An 11,442-nucleotide genomic window follows, 5' to 3' on the forward strand; every position below is an offset into this window, starting at 1 on the left:
AGCTATGATAAACCCTGAGAATACGGTAGAGTTTGTGTGTCCGAACAAACACGAAATAAGTGGAAAGTGTATCTATTTAAATGTTTATCTCTATATGTGTGCGTGTACTAATGTATTCTCTTGTAGCGTTGTGGATTTGCGAAGTGTCGTTTCAATGAATGGCTCTACGATCCTAAGAATCAATGGCCGGAGCCACCAAAGGCAAAGGAAAAGAAGAAAGAAAGGTTAATTTACAAAGCACCTCCAGTCAAGTGCGAATGTGGTGTTAAATCCAACTACGGGCTAGTCCCTTTGGAGCTTGGAATAGGCTATTATTTTGTCCATATGGTTGACTATGATGAGGTTGGTTATTTTTGTGGTAAACATGAAATCATATTTTGTTTCTTTTGCTAAGACATATGATATAATTTTTCGTTTGAATAGAGCACTAGAAAATGCAGGTGGGAATGTTATGATGGTCAAGCTAAGTTCTTGGATGAACTGAAGAGGAGACATATAATTGCATGGAAGAGGGGATATAGACCTGACTACGTCAACCTATTTGTTAAACATCACAAAAACAAGATGCGTGAGTTTGCTAGACAACGTGGTATTCATAACCCAATCGATGTTGGGCTTGAAAAATGGGGATTGGAAGATGAAGGGCGTTAGAGGAGGAGAGGGCAAGGAAGGAGGCAAGGGAGGAGGAAAGAGTATAGATGCAGGTCTTCAACAACCATGTTGTTGCATTGTGTGCCAGTGAGTCATTGGAAGCCTTGTTATTTTCATGGCCTGCTTTTAAATGTAATATAATTGTGTTGCTAACTTATTGCATTTCATACATGAAGGGATTGGATGTAGTGAGGACCATGCCACAAAGTTGGCCCATGCAAGATTTGAGGAAAAGAAGTTACATGAGCATAGAACGTGAGGTGGTCGCACCATTCAATCTGCGATTGTGTTGTCTGATGAGGAAGACGAGGATGAGGACGACACTGCTAGGTTGAGCGATCTCATCATTCTTGCTGAGGCTAGCTTGTAGGCAGAGGAGGCTGAGGACGACACTAGTAGACTGAGTGAGCTCATCGCTCTAGTTGTGGCGGGCTTGCAGGCGGAGGAGGATGACGACGCATTCTTCACTCAGGTCGTAGAGGCCATAGATGAAGCAGAGGCCACTTACCACAGGCGATAGATAGATCAAGGCAATGTAGGTGAGCCTAGCCACATGAGCCAGATGGAGGAGGACATATTCTTGACTCAGGCCATAGATGTCGCAGGTGAAGCGGAGGTAGCTTACTATACGTGATAGGCAAATCAGGGCAATACAGGTGAGCCTAGCCACAGCAACGAGGTTGTGGTAGAGGACTGGTACTCGGATGACGAGTTGCTTACTCAATATGTTTCAGACTGAGGATTGGTATAGGTATGCTAGTTCAATGTTTTAGATTTGGTATTTGTATTGTAGTAGAACTTTCTCGGTGCTGCATTGTGTTTCATTTGAACTATTTATGTATTGTACCCATATAACAAACACTGTTTAATTTTTGTAACGGACATTGTGTTATCTCATAAAACTTTCATCACAAAAATAGTATTACAATGCTGCAATTTGCATGTATTTGTTACGTTCTCTTTAACTAATGCTTTTGCTTTTGTCATTGTCACACATTCAGGTATTAATTTTGGGTCTTAGTTTGGTGACCATCTTGTCCAAACATTATCTAGAAGACTGTACCAATCACTAATGACCTTGTGTCATGTCTATGCTTTGTTTTAAAAAAAAGATAAATAAAAAGTTGTTCTCACCATTGTGATCTTTCGAAACCCCCTAAATTATATACATCAAAATCTTGCTGCTACTGATGCTCTCAGAAGGGAGTCTGGCCAGCGCCTAGCATGGGTTTGCCATGCCACTGTCCAAGGTGTGGCAAGGCTGACGTGCCAGCAGCCATGGCACGGCAAGGCTGACGCGCCCCCAGCCATGGCGCGGCGGTCAAAGCGGCAACAAATGGAACAAGGCACTTCTGTTATGTCATCGTGTTGGTTTAACGAATAGGTCAACAGGAAGGTCAAGTGAACGAGACAATCAATACACAAGTTCAGCAATACTAACTTGTACACGTCCCAAGTTCATTGCAAGTTCAATAATACCACTGTTTGACATAAGTTCAGCAAGTCATAACTACGACACAAATTCATTAATACATAAGTTCAACATTACTCGACATACTATATGTTCAATCAGTATATGGGTGTCCGAGTACAAGTGCATCATGTCATTGTAAAGAACTCCTACAACCCAGGAGTATATGGGTACCACAGATGTCACTGCCTCTTCGGACGTGAAGGCAGCACGTTAGGGGTGAACCCAACGTCGGTATGGTCTCGCTGGTGGTACACCTGGCGATACTGTTGAGTGTAACTAGGACCCTGCAATTACAATATAGGCATCATTACTTACAATGTTTAAGTAATTGTGACATATATGGCGAAGGGTTGTTTCAAGTACCTATCGTCGAACTGTGTAGGAAATGGTGCATCACCAAGCTGAGACATCCTAATCTCATTGTAGTCCTCCTCCTCGTCCTCCTCAACATCATGCTCCGCAGGACCCTTGCCTGCATTGCTGGGAGTATGAACAAAAGAAGTCCCACCAGCCGTCGTGTCGGAGGAACCTGCTCGTGTCGACATAGTGCCCGAGTGTAAGGAACTAGATAGGTCTGGGTCATAGGGCTTCTCCCATGGAGTATCCACGTAGCTGAGCTTCTATGCTAGCTTCTTGCAGCTCCTCCTCACTTTCTACATAAAAAGAAAACATGGATGAATGAGTCATAGGAATCATTTAACCACTGTCATGGCTTTGAGAATAGAACGTACATCAACGAAGACATGTAGAATGTCGTGCGGCTCCCCTCTGGTCTCATGAAGTCGCACGGCTGCTTTGTTGGACATCCTGGTTCAAATTTCAAATGGATATGTTAGAACAAACATTAAGAGTACTATAATATGATGGACCATTAGTGCATAAAAACAAAGTAAATGTAAAAGAAATAAACTATTATGCAAGATTAGAGAATAAACATATATCATAATAAACATAGCTCCAAGGTTCCAATGTACTAACATAGTAGTTTTAAATAGCATAGCAAATAATTAACATTAATGTAATAAAATGTATGATATATGCACCTGCTGCCCTTGTCTTATATGCCTGCTAGCTTTGTGACCAGGTTCTTTGCAAATGGAGCAAAGATTCCTACCACGGGTCTCGTTGAAGTCTCCTCCTCCGTACATGTCTTTGCCATACCCTCTCATAGTGTCCATGTCCCCCTTGAGTCGCTTCTTCTTCCTCCTACCCTTGCCTACCATCATTAGATCTGGATGTGGCACGTAGTCATAACCATGATAAGGTGCCCACTGTGTCGGGTCAAGGTATGGCTCAAAGCTCCTCTCCCAAATACTAACGGTGTTTGAATGGAGATACAAGGGTGACATATATGGTAGATCCTCATAGTTATACATGTGAACCCTATAGGCCGTGATCATATGAGAGCAAGGGGCATGCATGATCTGAGGGATGTTGCAACTGCACTCTACTTTTTCAAGATCAACTTGGTAGTTTCGTCCACCATAACGTTCGTCGCCCAAGCTTGTGCCACCCTTGCCCCATACACTAAAGATATGGCGACAAGGTCCTTACAGCTCGGCGCTGTGCTGCTTGGCCAATTCCTTGGCCTCCTTCAAATGTTCTACTCTAGCCTTTCCAAAATGCCCCTACTTAGCTATATTCCTCTATGTAAGTTCCCACCTCTTGACAAAATATTCGTTGCACTTATGAAAGGAAAACTCAACAATTCTAGACACAGGCAATGATCAAACTTTGGTGAATTTTTGCATATCATGTGGTACCTCAACTCCTGGTCCAAATGGGTGATGTTGTACGGCCTATGGTGATACACAACATAGTCCTAAAGGAAGAGCTTCATCTCTGACATTGTATTGAATATCATCCCCTTACTAAGGATTTCTTTCTCATGGTCATATAATGATTTCCTACACATCTAGAGACGGTGTCATAAACTGCCATATCCATCATGCTAACAATCCTTGTAGTTCGAAACGCCCCTAAAAGGTACGTTCATCGACCTTAGTTGCTCAAGCTCAGTCGCTGTATAAGGTGGTGGTGGAACATACTGCTGCGCTTCGCTAATTCTACCCTATGAATCATAGCGGGTATCATCTGCTGGCAAATCTATGACTAGTCTACCCTGAGCCTGGATAGCATGCAAAACCTTAGTTGGTACTGGTAATGGCATACCATGAACAGGTACTAGCATGGCATCAACCGGTGTGGGCATAGCATGTCTACCTCCCTAGTCATTATCTGAATCGTCCAAATCACTGCTAACTACATCACCGATCATGTCCTCCTCCTCCTCCTCAAGACATAGTGTGCCCTAGTCTTCCTAGAATCAAACCTCCCCTTCAGTGTAAAATCACCATCAAACTTTGCATTCAAACGGACACAAAGGTCATTGAAGCTAGGAGGTTCATCAAACCATTCCAATTCTTCTTCCAAATCCTCAAACATACCATCTTCTCTCCTAACACTTCCTCCGTAGAAAACTCTAACACAACAATTCATATACAAAAGCATTTCAGAAACTTCATCAGGTCATCGAAATTGTCGTGCGTACTAACTAACTGACTACACCTAAACTAACTAACTAACTATACTAACCAATCTAATATTAATACCTATACCAACAATTCTTACTAACTATACTAAGTACACTAAACACACTAATATTAATACCTATACTTACTATACTAAGTAACTTTACTAACTATACATATCTAGCTAACTACAAAACTATACATAACTTATATTTACTAACTTCACTAAATATCTTTGCTAACTAATTGTATAAATCTATATCCAGTCAAACTAAATTTGAATCCTAACCCTAGCAAAAAAATTTGACAGAGATACAAAAGAGCATTACCTCGACAAAGATTATGGGTCACCACAATCCACCAATGGAAAGGAGATGGCCGTCGGCGACAATGGCCGACCAGCAACGGCCTACTTCTGGAGGGCGGCGGTAATGGCCGGCCGGCCGGCGACAATCCCACCTTCTGGAGGACGACGATGGGCGGCGCAACAATGGTCAATCTTGAACCCCAAGCTCTCAATGTGCCAAGCCACTGCCGCGGTCGCATTGGGCTCCCATAGCATGGTGGCAGTGAGCAGCAACACAATGTAGGTCGGAACAGGTCGAGCACCTTCGCATGGCGGCCCGCCGCCGCATGCTGCTCGATGGCGGCGCTGAGGGCAGGGAGGCGGGCAGGGCTAGGCCTAGACCTCGGCATGGGGCTCTGGTGCTGGAGGCGCAGGCGGGTCTTGAGGGGCTGCTCTGTGGAAGAGGAGCAGGAGGTGGCGGCTGGGCGAACAGGAGTCATGCCAATGGTGATGCGTGGTGCCAGAGTGAGACAAAGAGAGAGAGAGAGAGAAAGGGAAGCGAGGTCGGGTACAAGAGGCTGCTGCGCCGTGATGCATGGCGCGGTAGCCCCACGCCGTGATGAGTGGCGCGGCAGGCCCGCCACGCCATGCATGGAGGTGCATCAGACCTGCCACATCAGCGGTCATTAATGACCGGCAAGTCGTAATAGGGTTACCTGGGACGATGGTTGGTGGGCTTCAGTATATGCAGAACTCGACGGTGAATGCAGAGACAACAATTTATACTGGTTTGGTCCGCCAGACTAGCGTCCCTACGTCCAGTCTAGGTGGAAAATATATTTCACCCTGCGCTTAGGGTTTAGACCATGAGGTCTATTTCTCTTTGCTATGCCGATCTAGGGAGTCTTACCCTCCTTTATATATCCTAGGAGGCAAGTCTTCTAGTCAGTTACAATGTAAGAGTCATAGTAGAATTACAAGATAGCGATGTTACTAGGATTACATGTGGGGAATCCTAGTCGGACTAGATCTTCTCCCTTCCTTGCGGGGTACCTAGGGACTATGTCCCACAGTCGGTGCTCTCTCTACGGCTTGTACCTTGGTGGATCCAAGTTATACTTGAGCTTGCTTTCGACATTTCTCTGGTAATTAACTTCTGATTCAAGTAAGTAATTGTTTATATTGTTCATCAGGATCACGACTCTCCTTTGAGTGATTTAATCTATAGACGCTCTAGGTTAAAGTATTAATAGTGAGTGTAAGCGTGGTACTTAGACTTAGGTTAATCGTGGATGCACCCTGCATTTCAGATGGTGGTAGATCGCGTGTGTGACATTAGTTCTATATAGCCTGTACTATATAGCTTTCTTTGATCCTTTGTAGTCTAGCTCCCATCTGTAGGCGCAAGTAGGACGCGGTTACGAAGGAAAGCATCCTCTACTAGTGTCTTTTCCTAGTAATGTCCCCAGTTGAATAGTAAAAGATATAGCTTATCCAAATCAGAACTAGAGAATCTTAGTTTTCCTCTCTACGCTCCTATTTATCTCAACCTTGTTGCTACCCCTAGTTAAGTTAGGTCATAGTTAGTCTCACACGTTTTTCTATGGATACGATACTTGGAATACTTCCGGGTAAAAGCTACAGCGGTATCCGTGCGCTTACAAATTTATCTGTGTGCATTAAATATACCAACAGGCGGTGATGAGGAATAGCAGCACTGAGGAGGAGAAAGACATGGTGGAGAGCGTCCTTTGTAAGCAACTGTATTAGACGCGGGAATGAAATTTCTACAAAACTTTGTAATACATGCGGGAGTGACGCGTAAGACTCACGAGCGATCATGGAAATTGACGAAAGCGACGATGAAGGCTACCGGTGGTGGTGATTGGGAGATGTTACCACCTACTAACGATGGACGTGTCATACGGTCTGCGAACTCTAAGACGCACAAATGGAACATTCCGATCATAACAAACAGAGACGAACTCAAAGTAATAATGTAACATCCCTGGTGTTACGAGCTTGCTTAGGACCGAGATTTAGGTACAAGAGGGATTAGCCAAACAAGTTTTCGGGTTTCAAAAATTTACGACGCGCGCGAAATGATAAGTCATTTTAATTGTTTGGCATGAAAAACAATTTATATAAACAAAAATAAAATATAACTTGTGTGTAATACTTAAGTAAAGATGACGAGCAAGTGGTGTAGTTAAAGATGCAGCTATAATTTGTGAAAACAAATGTGGTTAACTAGTGTTATTGGGAGGTCAAAGGTCAAATATGAATTAAGATAAGCCTTTTTCGTTAAGTCGGCAAAATAGTTATATTGAGCAAAATAGTTAAATAGTGCTTAAATATTTTGCTCCTACAGGTTAGTATAAGGTACGAACTATTGCATGAAGTAATTGTTGGTTGAAGTTAACAAGGTTTGGATCTATTAAAAAATTGCGATAAAAGAGTTAATGGTTAATTAACCTCAATTGAAATCCTTAACTTTTCTAAGTATAGAAAAGTAGTAAGACAATGCTATTTTGACATTTAATTTCTAACAAAAATGTTTGAACACTAACTTCATGTTTTCACATAGTTGGTTGCATCAAAGTGAATACTTGGGTAGGGTGTAGTCCCCGAGCTGGTTGGAGTTGTTGTGGCGTCGCAAGAATTTCCCTAACATCGCTAGAATGCGTTGCGGTTAGGTTTTGGCGCTCCGTTCGTGAATCAGCACCTGGCTTGACGAACCTATTTTGGCATGTCTCTATCTCCCTCGGTAATTCATCTAAGTTTGCATTTGATGCTCCTTGGGATAGCCTTTGGACGTCTTGAGCCTTGTCAAATTAGATTGGCCTCAACTGAACTGGTTTGGTTTTGGTTGTAGCTTTAAAATTCGTGCACGTAACTGATAGCGGCCGCTCGGCCAGAGTTCATGGTCACCATGTGCACGCGTGTGGCGGGCACCGGGCTCAGTTGTTGCCAGCCATGGCTTTCTCCCTATGGGCCAGCGCATGTGCTGCTGCCACATGCTAGCTAATGCTATGGCGTGTCTCTCGCCGTGCCGCTAGACCATGCGTAGTCTGGGCCAAAGCCACGGCGGCCGCCGTCTGCCGATGTGGCATGTGTCTCAGCAGTACATTTCACCTACCCTCCCTCCGGTTCTTCTACCATGAGCTAGTGCCACTGTCGCCGCATCGTGGCCATCTAGTCCTGGTCATAGTGCCGAGGTGACACTCCTCTGCCTTGCTTGTCCCGCTCGATGATGCCTGCAGGCCCGCTCGAGTCTCGCCGCTTGAAGCCATGCACACCACGCCAAGCTCTTCCCTGCCTCGTCAGCTAGGAGCAAATTCTTGTACCGCTCTATTTTTACCCGCTTGGCCCGCTCGTGTGTCTCTCCGTGACATGGCAGCAGTAGGGGCACTGCACTTCCCGCTCTCCCAATTCACCTTGCTCGAGGCTTCATAGTTTGATTCCTTACACCAGAAAGTAGCCATGGAGGTTATCTAGTAGCCCAGCCTGCACCAAGGTGTAGTTGGGCATTGTGCTCGACCAATTTGGTGTCTTGATCATCATCGGTCGAGATGCCGCCATGAACTTGAACTTTGGGGAGAGGTATGATTGGGGCGGTAGTAGTTCGATTGTTTGTAATCATGAACTCGCCTTGACCCCCTCCATACGGTGCTCATGTTGTTTTGTCCAGGGTGCTCCTCAGCGGTGCAGTGACACGCTGGTGACACGTCGATGATGCATGGAGCGGTCGCACGTGGCCAGGCCACCTCAGCACTCCTCCGCCTCAACCGCCACCGCAGCTTGAATTCCGGTGAGCTACTAGTGCTTACCCGCTATCTCCACCACCTGTTAGTGTCGTAGGTTGTCAAGAAGGGCGCGCCACCACCGTAGTTAGCCACACACTACTGCTGCTCGTGTCTATGCTTTGCCGAGTCCTTAACCGTCGCCTACCCCTATGGGTTTAGCCGTAATGAGTGATCGGCCCTTTTGGCCTGCCGTTGCGGGTCTTGGTTGCCCAGCGTAACCACCGTTGCCGCGGTGAGCTGCGCTGTCACGGGCGGGCACGCCGAGGACCACCCCGTTGCAAAGACAACATTTGGCGGGGTGTTTTGTGCAAAGCTCTAGTATGGTGAAACAGTGCCACACTGTATCGTTTGATTTTCTAAGAGTGTGAGTCCTCTTTTGCAAAATGGGCAAGCACGCGCGGGCTCCTTGCCATGGGCCGCTTGGTGGGATGGCTTGCTACACGCGTGGCCACCCCCACGTGAGCCGCTTAGGCTGCAGAGCCAAATCGTTGGCCACCGGCCCTTTTCTTTTTCTAAAGCGTTTTCTAATTTAGTTTCTAAAGGTAAATTTGTAAAGTCAAGATAAATTTGTGTAGATGTCCAAAAATTGTGAAACTAATTTTGTTAGGTCCCTAAAATCATGACCTATCTGCTAATGTATTTTGCTCACATAATTTTATAATATTCTTAGGAGTTATATAATTAAATTGAGATACTTAATATTGTCAAAAGATAAACTTGTAGGAATTATTGTGATAAATTGGTGACAGTGTTGGCTCTGAAACTTTCACAGTAAATTCCTCACATTATTAGGTGCTCACTGTAATTTTTGTAGCTCCATAGGAATTAGTTTGTTAAGGTAACTAAATGAGCCCTAGTACAAAAATATATATTTAATCAATCAAATGTCAAAAATAATTGGGGGTTTGTAGAACGAAAACATTTTTCGAAAACAAGCCTTACTTGGCAACATAGATACATAGACTACTACGTTTGTCATTAAGCTAGCTCGTTAGCTCATGGAGCATAATCATATTATAGAGTTGCAGTTACCCGTTAATTGTGTCTCTGCGTTGCATCCACGTATATCATGATAGGAACAACGATGGATCATGGAGATGACCGAAGTAGTGGAAAAGATGGTGACTTGATGATCATGCCACCAAGATGAAAGCTAACTTGGTTATATCTTACCCAGGAAAGCCCCGATGCATAACCTCTATTATTCTGCACTTTATCTTATGCTTGTGCACTAAGTTTTAAGGAGTTGAATGAAAACCACTGGCATATATATATATATATATATATATATATATATATATATATATATATATATATATATATATATATATATATATATATATATCCTTATCCTATGAGTCCTACTAGTATGTCAGGATCGTGTAGATTGCTATGCTATAGGATCCGATAGAAGTCAAGTGATTGCCTGTCACTCGTGAGAGATAGGAAATATATTACTGTTACTATTATCATGTTACTATCACATGGAATATATGTGGATAATAATTGGAGACCGGGCGGGACCATACTTTAGATTTGGATTTGGACTTGGTTAGGTAACCGAGCGAGGCTCTGGTTGCGTTTGTCCCGCCTGTGTCGATTGAGGACCATCCGTTGCATTGGATTCTAGTCAGGTCATAGACTTATTATCCTAAGCACATACTTGCTTATGGGGGCGGGAAGGCTCGTTGCTCTCTTGTCGTGGGTTCTGGCTCTTTCTGGACCGACTGATTGGAGGTGGGGATGGTGGAGGTTTAAGCATCACACTGAGTCCAAGACTCAGGTGTGGGGGCTTGGAGTCCAGGTTTGGACGGGGACCTGGACCCCTTGATAGGAGAGTGGTGGGTTGGTCCTACTTGTGCTAGGGGTACAAGCGAGGTGTGTGTTTTGGGGTAGCCAGCTAGGACACATTGGTTCGCAAATCGCCGTGTGATACGATATGACTTGGCTACGATCTAGCACCGTAGTAAGAACTAGAATATGAAAGATGGTAAAATGGTTCTGATTGCTTATCACCTGCTTGAAAGTATCACATGTGCTTACATAGAATTGTTAGTTAATGGACTAATGATGACTGCTAATGAAATTGAATATAAGGATGCATGCTTAGTAATGCTTTCTGTAGATGCAATAAACCCATAAGCCAGATAGCCTTGCATATCCTTGGAGCCTTTTTATTCCTCCTGACGGGTAAGCCTTGCGGAGTATAATTGAGTACTCAGGGTTTGTTCTATCCTGTTGCAGGTGTTAGGAACATGTGGAGCTGACACTTGTGTGTGGAAACCTCCTGGTGGGCTTAGCGAGGATTCACTACTAGGGATGTGTACATCAATGATGCTCTTCTTTCGTTACTAAAGACTCCAAAATCGTCACATATATTATTTTATGATGAATTTGTGATGATATGGTATTCGTCATTGAATGCGCGTCATATTTTACCTACCATGATGAAACGTCTATTTTCATCATAGATGTGCATTTGTTCTATGACGAAATGGCCGTCATCATAGAAGTGTATTCTTTCTATGACGATCTATTTTCGTCATTGATATAGCCCCTTTTTCATCATGACTTGCCGTCTGTTAGGCGGCTAGATGACGTCTGCCACGCTAGCAGCTGACGTGTCTTGTCCACATGGCGCGTCCACATTGCAGGTGATGTGTCCGACCACATGGCAGCTGACGTGGCTAGTGA

The sequence above is a fragment of the Miscanthus floridulus genome, chromosome 2, assembly GCF_019320115.1.
Source record: "Miscanthus floridulus cultivar M001 chromosome 2, ASM1932011v1, whole genome shotgun sequence".
NCBI lineage: Eukaryota > Viridiplantae > Streptophyta > Magnoliopsida > Poales > Poaceae > Miscanthus > Miscanthus floridulus.